Source organism: Electrona antarctica, assembly GCF_951216825.1.
Source record: "Electrona antarctica genome assembly, chromosome: 1".
NCBI classification, from domain to species: domain Eukaryota; kingdom Metazoa; phylum Chordata; class Actinopteri; order Myctophiformes; family Myctophidae; genus Electrona; species Electrona antarctica.
The window spans coordinates 63747567-63761950 of NC_136806.1; the positions used below are offsets into that span (position 1 = coordinate 63747567).

At 40.2% G+C, this 14384-nt stretch overlaps 1 protein-coding gene across 1 annotated transcript in view; it reads right to left on the bottom strand.

The window, feature by feature from the left end:
* LOC306927173 (contactin-associated protein-like 2) overlaps positions 1-14384 on the bottom strand; it is a gene marked incomplete at both ends in the record, with an annotated part of 144694 nt that overhangs the window by 110455 nt on the left and 19855 nt on the right. The gene's annotated exons all lie outside the window — the stretch shown is intronic.

Consider the following 14384-nt stretch of genomic DNA (forward strand, 5'->3'; position numbering starts at 1 on the left):
TGGTGGCCAGCCAGCTAACACTGAATGATTTTCACATTGACAATTGACATGATATACTTTGCATAGACAGAGTTGAATACAGGAAGGGTGGAGCTAAGATTTACATTTGGTTAGCAGATGGCCGTCTCACTGTGTGTTTTGATTCACACCTGTGACCAAGCTTCAAGCAGTATAGAACAAAGCTTTAGCCACAGGTACTTCCCTGGGAACTCCTATTCTGATTGCTTCTCAGACCCAAGCACTTTTGACCAGACAATATGACTCCACTTAACCTGCATCAAATTAACACAGAGACCCAGATAAACAGTGACCTAAATGTATAGTGTAGTTATTGACAGAATATTGCAAATATGACTATGGACTATATTTTACGAGACCACAGATGCTTCAAAAGGTCAAAGACTCTCCCCACCTACCAATCCATGCAGACATATTCAACCCACCCACTGCTCGACTCCCATCTAGACGACCAATTTGGAGGAACCCCCCATCAGCTGACTTCACCATCCAATCAGCTTGGAAAAGGGAATGGGAGTCCAATGAGGTCCCAAACAAACACCTGGTGTCAGACCCTAACCAACAGGTCCCTGGCACCACCCTCCCAAGGAGACAGTGGTCTACGCTCAATAGATTCAGGACTGGACATGGCCCCTGCTTGGCCAGCCTTCACAAGTGGGGCAGTAGCCCAAGCCCACTGTGTGCGTGTGGTGAGGAGCAAACTATGGAGCACATCATAGAAGTTTGTCCTCTCCAAAGACTGGAAGGAGGATTAATCACCCTCCATACAGCAGACCAGGAGGCAACCGCTTGGCTAAAGGACTTTGCATTCGCTAAATAAATAAATTACTCTATAAGCCATATCTCCAAAACTGGTGGGTCAAACTGAACAACCAATATGCCAATTTGAAGCTATGGTTCTAAAAAATCCAATGGCAGTCCCTCAGTCAAATTTAGTCACATTTGTTTAATTGTAACACATCTTTAGTATGTTTAGGTTACTTTTATACAATGGATTATTTATCTAAGTATTTATAAGTATTTATGTATAAGAAATGTTGTTAATTGATTCTGTGTCCTGTGGTAGGATCCACTCCTATTTAAGGGAGGCTGCAGGGACAGACTAGTTAGTTGGATGTGGGCTTTGACACAGCACAGCTTTCACCATTATGGTCAGTGTGGGTCACGTGTGGAACTGCATGGAAACACACCCAGAACCCTCAGTATATCACTGTGCCAACCTGTGAAACACTCCCAGATTGGCCCACGGGAGAACCGGGACATTTCCCGATGGCCTGCCTCCTACTGGCCTGCCTGGCTGCAAAAAAAATAAATAAAATGCAGCCAAACCAGCCCAGCGTTTCTATGCTACAAAAGGTAGACCATCCAGGCCAGAAGCCACGGTCCATTTTCAATTCACAGAGAGAGAGAGAGAGAGAGAGAGAGAGAGTTGAGTGAGTCAGTGTCGTAACTGTCGTAATACAGAGAAGGACTGCGCAGCTCCCAGCTGGCCTGGGAGGCTGGGACACACCCCCTGCCTGTCGCTAAAGGAAAGTGCTATTTCTGCTGAAGTGCTGAGGATTGGTCAAAATGAGAGACAATCAACTCTTCTTTCAGACGTGATTGGTCGGTTTGGCTTCTGGCCCGCCCAGGCCCGTTCACGGTTCACCACTGTGAACCCACAACAACATTACAGCGTGGTCTGTGTGTGTGGGGGGAGAGAGAGGAGTGGAGGAGAAGAGAAGAGGACAGGCGATATCATCAAAAAATATCATTATCATGGATCCAAACAAGAGAACAAAGCGGAAATGTGGTGCTGTACGCGAGAGGGACAAAAAAAAGGTCCTTGAGAAGAAAGGGGAAAAATGTCATAAACTAGGGGGCAGGCTGCCGTGGATTATAGGGATCTCATGACCATTAGAGGCCTGGATATGGCTAAATAAATTAATTAAATATATAATTTGTGCTGCTGCTAATTTAATGACACTTGGCAATCGCTTAAGATACTACAATACATAGGCTGCTATATGCATATGCACTCTACTGTACAGCAATTGGGAGCAATTATAATAATTCCTTCCATTCACTGGTCATAATTACGTTAATGTTTGTCTTTAGTTCAATGTTTGTTTTGTAAACGCATTGACAATGAAAGGAACATTTACGTCATATAATGTGTCATTTACACCATTACATCACCTAATAAACATGAGTTAAAGTTTAATATATTAGCGCCCCTCACTTCACACGGGTGTGTGTGTGTGTGTGTGTGTGTGTGTGTGCGTGTGCGCGCGCTCTGTTGTAAATTAGAGTATGTTTTAAAATATTGCAATTGCAATTTGCAAATGTGGATTTAATACCAATGCTGGAGCTTCAGCAGGAGAGCCCAGTGCTAGCTCAGAGGAACAGGCAGTGGCAGGTACAGAGCAAAGACTACAAGGGACAAGTCATTGAATTGTATAAGATTGAGTAATGCACATGTGAGATTTACAATAAGTTATAGCATGAAACAATTGAATACAAACATTTGATGACAAATGACATTTATGGCATTAGTAATAGTAATAATTCCACAATATTTTCCTAACTGGATATTCAGTAACAGTACCATCCGGTAGTGATGATTCTGGGGGAGAGGTGCAAGCAGAGCCCACTCTAGTGACTGTGAGAACTCAGAGACAGAGGAAATTACAGGTACAAAAATGTTGAACTAATGTAAAGTAGGAACAAGTTATTGTTATTATGGTGATATACTGTATAGATTATGCTTTTAATGTCAAACAGCTGAACAAAAACAACAATTTGATGACAAAACAAGTTATGTTTCTTTATCATATTTTGGCATTGATGAAGTCATTATTAATAATGCAATGGTTTTGTTTGTTCTTCTTATTCAGAACCAGCAGATGTTGAAGGGTCGAGCACAGGAGAACCACCTGAGGACAAAGATAGGGATAGATTGAATGAATGAATGAATGAATGAAAAAAAAACAACAACAAAAAAACCAAGCCTCACTGGCTGCAAGTATAATTATTTTTTCTTTTTTGTTTTACTTTGTTATATGTTCGGAAAGGAGTAGGGAGAAGTAAAAAAATTATATAACCCTACCACTTAATAACTTAATTTCAGCGTCATCGCTTGACGTCATACATAAGTACCAACATGGTATAAACTAAATAAAATAATTCATAACAGAGAAATGAATTGCATAATTAAATAATGTAATAGTGTAAGTCATATATATTTATAAACATGTATATGCTCTATAATGTATTCAATTCTATATATCATATTATCAATACGAAATACTTTATATATTTCATATAATACAAACATTTGGCATATTATATATATTCCTATCTACATACAAGTACAATTATCTAACTAACTCTTCCTCTCTATACCTCATAATAATGCATTCTTTATATCTTTTTAGAACTGGTTCACACTTGAGCATTGCTTGAGTTCCACATGCATACTGTTCCATAGTTTTACTCCACATATTGAAATACAAAATTATTTTAGTGTTGTCCGAGCCACTCTGGTTTTTAGATTTAGTTCCCCCCTTAAATTATAGCCCCCCTCTCTATCAGAGAACATCACCTGAATATTTCCAGGGAGTTGATTATTCCTTGCTTTGTACATTATAAGGGCAGTTTTATATTCTATTATATCCATGAATTTTAAAAGATATGAGTTTTAAAATAATATATTAGTGTGATCTCTATATCCAGCATATCCATACATAATCCATACATAATTCTTATAGCTCGTTTTTGAAGTATAGTTATTGCATTAAGTGAAGTTTTATAAGTATTCCCCCAAACCTCTGTACAGTAGTTTAGGTACGGCAAAACCAGGGAACAGTATAGCATACGTAGTGACTTATAGTTCAAAAGGTGCTTTGCTTTATTTAAAACTGAAAGACTTCTAGATAATTTATTATATATATATTTAATATGAGACTTCCAGTTAATTCTATCATCAATTATTACACCAAGAAATTTGTTTTCAGAAACTCTCTCAATTTCAACACCATCTATCTGTATATTTACTTGATTATCTATTTTGTAATTACTGAATATCATTAGTTTAGTTTTAGCCAGATTTAGTGACAATTTATTTTTATCAAACCACCTTTTTAACTTGCATAATTCTGAAGTGACCAGGTCCAATAGCTCATGTAGATTTTTTCCGGAACAAAAAATGTTAGTGTCATCTGCGAAAACTACCATTTTCAATATATTAGACACATCACACATATCATTTATATACATAATAAACAGTTTAGGACCCAATACCGACCCCTGGGGGACTCCACAAGCAATGCCCAAGCATGAAGAGACAGACTCACCCAACTTCACAAATTGTTTCCTGTCACTTAAATAGCTTCGCACCCAGTTTAATACTCCTCCTCTAATCCCATATCTTTCCAATTTATCAATCAATATGTCATGATTAATAGTATCAAATGCTTTTTTAAGATCTATAAATACCCCAGCTACATACTTATAATTATCTATGGAATTAGTGATCTCCTCAATCGAGTCCATCAATGCCATCGCTGTTGATCTGTTTGCTCTAAATCCGTATTGACTGTCACTGAGTAGACGGTGTTTTTCAATGAATGTATCTAATCTATTGTTGAACAGTTTTTCTAAAATTTTGGAGAATTGTGGAAGTAACGATACAGGTCTGTAATTTGTGAAGTTGTGTCTGTCTCCAGATTTAAACAGTGGTATGACTTTAGCTATTTTCATGCCGTTTGGAAATTTACCAGTTTGAAATGATAAATTGCAGATGTATGTTAATGGTTTAGAAATCCCTCCAATTATCTTCTTTACTAGTTTCATATCTATATCATTACAGTCAGTGGACATTTTATTACTACAGTTATCAACAATGTCTATGATTTCTCTCTCCTCTATTGCTGTAAGAAACATTGAACAGGGATTCCTTTCTATGATATTATCAGTGTATTCCTCAGATGTCACAGGATCAGACATATTTTCAGTCAATTTTGGTCCTACATTTACAAAGAAATTATTAAAACTATTTACTACCTCCTCCTTATTATAATTTTTAGTGCCCTTATCAGAAAAATATTGCGGATAATTTACCTTCCCAGAGTCATTTCTAATAATACTATTTAGTATATTCCATATTCCTTTAATATTATTTTTATTGTTATCTAATATTTTGCCATAATAATCTTTCCTGCATCTCCTTATAATATTTGTTAACTTATTTTTATATTTTTTATATTTATCTTCTGCCTCTTTAGTTCTTCTTTTAATACATTCTCTATACAAAGTGTTTTTCTTTTTGCATGCATTTTGTAGTCCTTTAGTAATCCACAGTCTATATAATTTTGTTTTCTGTTATACTGTTTAAGTGGACAATTTTTGTCAAATAATACATTGAATATCTTTAAGAAGTTATCATATGCACTATCAATATAATTTTCTGTATATATAGATTCCCAATCTTGTGCATTTAAATCATTCTTAAGTGCATTGATGGCATCATCCGTTCTTACTCTTCTAAATTGGAGTTTGCATTTCTTTTAAAATTACATTTCAAAAGATCAATATTAATATCACCAGATATAAATAGTACTTTTTGATTATTTAATGTATACATCTCTTCTATCCAGTCCTTAAAAACCTCAATACTAGTATCTGGTGCTCTATAAATACAACTAATTAATACATTTTTACTATTTTCTACAATTATTTCGACTGTTAAACATTCTACTAAGTTATCAATCACAGTTGTCATATTTTCTACCACTTTGTAGTTCAAGTTACTGTCCACATACACAGCTACCCCTCCTCCACCTTTAATATTCCTATTTATATAATTAAATTCATAACCCGCCAACTCGAAATCCACACCTTTATCAACATCAATCCACGTTTCTGATATGGTAATTATATTAAACGGTTGTATAAAGTGACTTAAGTATTGCTTGATTTTTGTGAAGTTAGCATACATGCTTCTGCTATTGAAGTGGATTATTGATAGCTGACCATCAGCCTTGATTGACTGGTTGTATTGTTCACCAGTGTAATAGTAGCAATTGTCATTGATGTTGGAAAATAAATGATTGTCCGGGTCTATGTCATTTTCTATGTCCAGTAGCTTATGGTCAGTGTATTCACATGTTTTAAATTCCAGCGTGTCATGGTCCATAATCATTTGCGTTAATTGTGCATTGTCTCTTGTGTTAGTTGAATGAGTTGTTTGTGTGTGTGTCATGGTTGAAAGTTTGTTGAGTCACGTTTGGTGTGTTTAGATTACCTTGCTCGAACATGAAACCACTAGAACTCTTCCAGCTGCTCCATGTTGCGTATGCATAGCACCTTTGCCTCCTCCGCTTCTCCGTTCAGTTTGATGAATACTTTGCAGTTTGTGGTCCACGTAGCTTGTATCTTCTTCTGTCTTCTGTCTTGGCGATGTCCGCGTTGCGTTTGGTGAGATGTTCATTGAGGAAAACGTCGGATCCCACCAGCTTCATTCTTTGTTTCATTAGTGCAATTTTTCGTTTACGATTAACAAATCTCATGATGACGGCTGTTGTTGCTGTTGTTTTCCCCTCACCGTTTTTCTTGGTCTTTGTAAATGTGCTTTATAAATAAAGTTTGATTTGATAGAGATACAGAGGAAGTTGACCCAGAGAGTAATTTTGATTATTTTGCTCAGACTCACCCCAAAGATTGATTTATTTTTCCAGTACCACCTTTTAACTATGCTGTCAAAGCAAACGGTGAACAAGTTCATTGGCATTATCAGTGACTTAATCCAACAATCAATTGCAGGTGAAATAAGGAAGGCAGGGATGTTTTCAATCCAACTGGATACAACCCAGGATATAACATCCAAGGACCAGTGTGCAGTAGTTCTACGTTATGTCACTGATTCTGTCCGTGAGAGGCTGATAGCTGTTGTGGATTGCGAGGCATCCACTGGCAAATACTTAAACTGATGAAAGTTGATCAAAAAATGTGTTGGTAACTCAACTGATGGAGCTTCAAACATGCAGGGGAAGTACAAGGGATTTTCTACATTGCTCTCTGAAGAAGCACCAAAACAATTCCACATATGGTGCTACGCTCATGTGCTCAACCTGGTGTTGACAGACACTACCGGAGTCGTCGTGCCAAGTACATCACTGTTTTCACTGTTAAACGATGTAGCAGTATTCATCCGGGAGTCCTACAAACGGATACTTTCTGTGGGAGAAAGTCAGTGAAGACAGGAAAACACAGACGGCTTGCTCCAATAGGAGCAACTCGGTGGTTGGCGAAAGACGAAGCCCTGAGAAAGGTTTTTGGCTCTTTTGGAAAACCTGGCAGCCGTCTCTAGATTGACTTGGTGATCACCTTGACCAAGATTCAGCAAGATGAGTCAATGCCACCTCTCACAAGAGCCAAAGCCAGAGGATATGTTGAGGCACTTCTGAGACATGAAACGGTACTCACAGCTCAAATCTTTCTCAGAATATTTGAAGAGACAACCCCTCTTTCAAAGTACCTGCAGAGCATTGGTATGGACTTACTAACTGCCCAGGGCTTTGTGGCGAAGACTGAAGACCGCCTGATAACATTTCCCAGGGACTTTGATGGTGTCCAGAGGGCAGCAAAAGTGTTTGTAGACTGGGCAAATGGCGTTCTACAGAAAAATGATGAGTGTGAGTTTGAGTCTGCCCTCCCAGAGGAGAGAGTTAAGAAAAAGAAAGCCATGCCAGGTGAACTGGCAAGAGATGAGCCTCTTCCAGGTGCTGAGACAGACTTCAGGATCAAGGTCCATAATGTGATCCTCGACACCATCAAAGAGAGCATCCATCGGCGATTTGCAGCTAGTGCAGTGCTCTGCTCAGACATCTCATGTATGGATCCAAAGAACTTCAAGCTGATAAGGGATACAGGGCTGCCGGAAAAAGCACTGGAGGAGCTCAGTAAATGCCTGCTGAAATGTAATGAGGATGCTACTGGTGATCGCTTTCAATCAGAATTGATTAACCTTGCATAACGGTGGGAGACACTGAAGATGCCACCTTTGAGGAGCTATACAGTCAGGAAAGAGAGAGCCACTGACCTGGATGAGGAAGGTGGATACACTGAAGAACCTGAGTAACATTCCTTTATTGTTTTCAATATATTATGTTTGTTTCCATTTAAGCAGTTTGTTTGTTGTTGTGCAATAATACACAGCTTTGCACTTTATTTTGTATTATTTCTGTTATAATTTGAAATCTGTGATTGTGAATTATTGTTCCGTTTTATTGTTTCAAATATAATAAGTTTGTGTTTGGCTTTTGACCAGCCTTGTCTGTTTCATTTGATCTGAGTTGATTACACTAAGTTTGGAAATAGAGAATACTACAGTATATTGATCACTGACCAATAGAGAAAGTAATTAACTAATTATTTTCCCATTGTTTTTCCATGGTAATGAGACTATTACTAATTTAGTAATAGTAATAGTTGGTAGGTCTGGCCAAAAATACATCCACAGGACGGTAAAAATGGAAATGAATTAATTAATTCGAAAATGTTGCGCACGCTCATGGGTGGCCTGGCTGATTTGGTGCTCCAGTCCGGCCCTGCCGTGAAACAGCTTGATGACTACAAGTAGGCCTATTTGGGTTCATATATAGGAGCAGTTTCAAACTTTTTCTTAGCAAGGCCCATTATTTATTCAGCATTTGAGCCACGAACCAGGACCACCATTTGATGACATTTAGCCTCTCAAAGCCCAAAAGTAAAGAATATGTTGTTATCGTTGGATAAGATTTTGTCCACATTTCCATGCTGTATTGATGTTGGTACCATAGGAGAGATAACAGGCAAACGTTGATCAAAATTACAATTATTTTACATTATCTAATCGTGTAGACATCTTGTAAATTAAGTAATGGAGATGTGTTTATTTAACAATAATTTAACTCTTGAGAGCGTAAAATTAAACCTAATGGACCCGGAAGGATACATTTGGTTTCATTTTACGCTATCGAGAGTTAAAGATCTTATCGTTACCAACTTTCCATCATTTAGCTGTGGACCACCTGGAATCCCCTCAAGGACCACTGGTTGAAAACCACTGATATAAATCTTCTTCCCAAAAGGACTTTCAATCTAGGAAGGGTATGGCCTGGTCAGCCTGCAATGACATGCATACCAATATCTGGTCATCCCAGCTTAGTAAGAGGTTCAAAGTAAAAATATTTAGGACGACTGTTGAGCCGATTCTACTCTATGGCTCCGAGACATGGGCACTTTCAAAGAAATTAGAGAAACGGCTGGATGGCACATCCGCCTTCTAATGAGAGCGCAGAATCTCTCTTGGAAGAGTCAGATCCAAGAACACAGTTTGCTGGCCACTGCTACAGAGCTGATCATGAGGTTATATCTTCCTTTCTTCTCTGGAATCCTGCCTCAAAGCAGACCAGAGGTAGAAAACTGTCACCGCTATAGGGACACATGCATCAGTAAGCAGGAACTGGGGATGGCAATGAAGGACCGGGAAGTCTGGCGTGGCATTGTGAAATCCATGACCTCGACCGCGGTCGAAAAAATGATGATGATCACGGTGCCATGCCGCAAGTAAATTAAAAAGTACAGTTTTAGACCGTTTGACAGTTTTGAATGTTGCAAAGTTCGCTTATAGCGGACATCAAGTTGTGACCCGATAGGCACAGAATAGTAACTCATGCTGCCACTCAAAGTGTCAATACTGGCCGATCGCAGCGAGTCCTTGAACAAAAACGCAAAGGCGATTCCGCACTCGCTGCCATCCCACCCGGCATCGAAACACACAGCCAGAGCCACACAGACCATGAAAAGGGTTTGGTCGATACAAGGGCATCATTGATAGAAGCATATAGGCAGAAATCAATGCAATGGTTCTTCCCATCTAAAGCGAAATGTTAGAATTTGCAACCTGCCCATCTGTGTCTCCCCAGGGATCCCAGTGAAAACTTGCACCTTGCAAAGTAGAGCGCGAGTCCCCCCCCCCCCCTCTCTCTCTCTCTCCTTATTATTATTCTCTCCTGCCTTATTATTCACCGTCTCAGGAGGGCAGGAGGGGAAGGAGGAGGAGGAGGGCAGAGGTAGGGGATTAAGTTTAATAAAAAGTTACAGAGTGGAACGTCACAAAGACTCTGCTTACTCAACCTTTTAATTCTCTCTGCAACAGAATGAAGCCATTAGCCAGACAGCCATTGTGTCGAAGTGTGTGTGTGTGTGTGTGTGTGTGTGTGTGTGTGTGCGTGCGTGCGTGCGTGCATGCGTGTATGAATAAGCATTCTGGTTGAAACAGAATGAAAAGAAGATATACGTATTTTTCAATGAGAAAAGGTGAACAACAGGGTGTGTGTGTATGTGTATGTGCGTGCACGTGTGTGTACACCCTGCATTTCTTTTTTCTAATTTGTTCTCATTACCTTGATGATTTCTCGCTTCCTTACTTACTCTCTCGTTCAATCTCTCCTTGCCTGTGGCTACATGCTTTAATTTCCTGTGTGTGTGCGCGTGTGTGCGTGCGTGTGTGCGTGCGTGCGTGCATGCGTGAATAAAGGTTAAAGTGGTTAAAATATAACGTGACACAGATGCTTCCATAGGTTGAATGGGTTAATCTCCAAGAACACGCTAATGTAATTGCACATTGTTGATACACAGCAGGTAATTATTAATAGAGTTACGACTCACTGAAAGAGCTGATTAGAAGACTCTGTTCAGATTAATTAAAACATGGTTTCATTCCAGCATACTCGGGTGGAGTATGCTATAATTGATTGACTCAGTTTGATATTGCGCTATAGTACCGTCTATCAGCGTCACCGTGTCTAGGTCAACCACTTCCGGTTTATCTTCTAGACTCCAGGAGATAAACCGGAAGTGGTTGGTCCGTCAGTGAAAAAGGTTCCCCCTCTCGTTGACTTCACCGATAGCTGAAATCCTAACACCCTTTTATCTCGGATTCTAATCCCAGATTCCGAATCAAAACAAGCTTTATTTACGGCCGATTCGCTGGTCGCGGTTAAAAACAAAACCATGCCTCGGGTGGTCCGCGATCCTCCCGTGATAGGATTGCTTATCCGTGAGCGAACTTCTGGTTTAGGCTTGGGGTAATCTTTGCCCCTTGGATAAGACACCTCACTTTAAAATACCCTTAGCAGTGGTCTTCCACTGCTGGCCTGCTCGCTTTGCCTAAAAAAATGGCAACTAAAAAATACGGGGAAGCAGCTTTTTGCTTCTACGGGCCGACGGCGTGGAACAAACTCCCACTGTACCTTCGACAGGCAGCCTCTGTAGACATTTTTAAAGCTCAGCTCAAGACCCACTTCTACACCCTTGCTTTTAATTGATTTATTTGTCTTTAAAAAAATATATATATTCATGTCCTCACTGTATTGTTTATGCCCTGCCTTTCTTTTCTTTTTTTGTATAAAGCACTTTGAGCTGCATTTCATGTCATGAAAGGTGCTATACAAATAAAGTTTTATTATTATTATTATTATTATTAAGGCTCATGAATGGACAGAGACAGAAACAATGGTGGGAGAAACAATGTGTTAAATGCAGAAAATAACTCTCCATGATGCACTGAAACTAGAATGAGTCACATTCTATCTCTTCTAGTTCTGTGTTGCTCTTCATTTATTCCTGTGTCAGTGAAGTCTTATCTTTAATGGAATATGAGCTGCCATGAAAGAGGATGTTCATGAAGTCTTTTTGAAGTGTCTGCGTCAGAATTGATTCATTTACAGAGATAGGATGAAGAGCTATATCTTCCTCTGTGCTTCCTCTCTCCCTCTGTTCCTCTGTCCTTACTTCCTCCGTTCATTTCATTTAAACTTTTGGATTGTGTTGTACGATGGTATGTATTCAGTTGTCAGCAATCAGCGCAGCGATATAGCCTGGAGGTCCGTTAAACACTAAACAGGCTTCTTGTGTGTGTCTGTGAATTTGAACTGTTGGATCGGCTGTGAGCTGGTGAAGAAAGGTCCGCTTCTCCCTCAATAACTACTTCTGGCAAGCCTTGATCTGCTGGGCGCTGGAACTCATATCAGTGTGGATTTTGTGGACTAATACTATGACGAAAAATGTTCGTCAACTACCTTTTTTCACTGACGAAATACATCGCATGGAAATACATCGCATGGATGCACCATGCACCATGTATCCTCAGTGATGTATCCTGAGGTCATCGGGGTTTCGGGTCTGACAACATCATTCCCCTCACTCAGGTGACCCAGCCTGGGGTGATCAAGTCCCGACTTACGTCCCAGTAGCTATCCTCGATCAGTCCCATTAGGGATTAGACAGAGGAATTGGCAAGTGGACGGACTAGGCTCTGTGGGTTGACTCCTGTCCGGGCCCCTCCTACGTCTCACCAGGTCCACTCCTGCTCTCACCAGGTCCATTCCTGCTCTTACCAGGTCCAGGGCCTGTGCGTTGCACCAGTCTCCCAGCACCAGGCACGTCATTCAGGAGTGGTGGATTCTCGAGCCGCAATGGTTCTGCATGGTGGTGCTGCAGGCTCCACTTGCGGCTTGAATGGCCCTCCTAAAGGCCTCACCGTGGGTTTGTTGGGCTTCCTCCTCACGAAAGACAGCCTGGGGCGCCAACCCAAACTGCTCCCGGGTGCCGTCTACATTCCGGCTGCCACCCGTCTCTCCGGTGGTCACCAGACTATTCCTGGTTGTCACGTAGTCTATTCCTATGAGTCACTATAAATAGAACAACTAAAACAAAAATACATCGCATGGATGCACCTGGGACGTATCCTCTGTGATGTATCCTGAGGTCATCGGGGTTTCGGGTCTCTCAACATCAAATGTTATAGGAAGGGACTAGTGGACAAGAGATACAATATAAGTAATTTTACACTTGGTTGCATGCTGAAAATAGTAGATCTAAACTAAATCAACTGCAGATTTAGTCGACTACAATATTTTTATATTTAGCCGACAAATAGACTAACACTAAAACATTCCAGGTGACTAAAATATGACTACAACTAAATTAAAACTATTCAAGAGACTATGCAGTATTATGTGTGTCTTAAGTACCAGGTCTTATTACTTAACTTAAGACCTGGAGGCGTGGTCAATGCTGTTTGGCCACTCAGAATAGCCAAATGGCATTGATCACGCCTCCAGGTCTTAAGTTAAGTAATAAGACCTGGTACTTAAGACACGCATAATACTGCCCTATATGATTAAAACTAAAATCAAAACTTTCTGTCAAAATCAACACTGCTGTGCGCTGGAACTCAGTATTGAACAGGTGTAAGAGGCACTTTTGCTTGGTGTCACACTCGATGGACAGTTAACCCATTTATGACTGAGGCCAGGTTCTACAAAATGTCTTCTAAATCATGACAGTTTTCAGAAAAATGTTTCTATGTCAGTGGTTCTCAAAATATTTCATGTCAAGGACCCCCAGAAATGTAAATGGGCCGCCGGACCACCATTCAAAACGTTTGCTGTGAAAGCACAATTATATTCTACGATTTGCGCCAAATTTTCACAATTTTTCCCAAAATCAACCTTGTAGATCTGCTATTTTTCAACAGCTCTAATGTTTAAAATAATGGTTAAAGTTGTTAAAAGCTAGCCTGGCTTGGCCAGCCTAATAGTGGGGATTCACTGAAGATTCTTCCCCGCATAATGAGTCTGGACTCGGGCTCATTGGCAGAGAGTATGCGGAAGCTGGAGAAATCAGAAAATGATCGGGGCCAATCAGTGACTGTGTTTCAACGGCTGTCTGTACAACAGTGAAAAGCAGCCTCTGATTGGTTCATGTGTATGGTGACGTAACATTCATGCTGCAGTACTTTCAAAACAACAATGGCTGCCCTCAACGCAGTGGCGTATCCAGGAATTACGTTTTGGGCAGGCAAGATAAGTGTTAATTGTCGTCTCCCCGCGCACAATCGTAGCACTAAAGGTTTTCAAAGATATATACCTGCCAGACGAGTAGGATACAAAGGCTGAAAGGCATGCATTTACATTCCAATGGGTGATTGAGGGTCGCGCTCTACCGCAACGGCCAATCAGCTGTCCATTCATAGTTCTCAGGTCTTGTTTTTGTCGTCTTGTTTTCTCATTGTATGGATTTTGGCCAGGCCAGAAATGGATTTGGACAGGCGGACGCCTGCCCTCGCCTTATTGTAGATACGCCTCTGCCTCAACGCAACAAGTTTAAAAGTTTACACAGAAATAAGATAAGAACAGCAGTTATTTCAGATATAGACATATCTCGCTCACGTATAAAGTAGAAACTATAACAGACCTTGTTGTTTTTAGCGTGGTATGAGGAGCGGACCAGCGCGGACCAGTGTGGTCAGCTTTTTGTTACGCTGATTGGCTAGATGG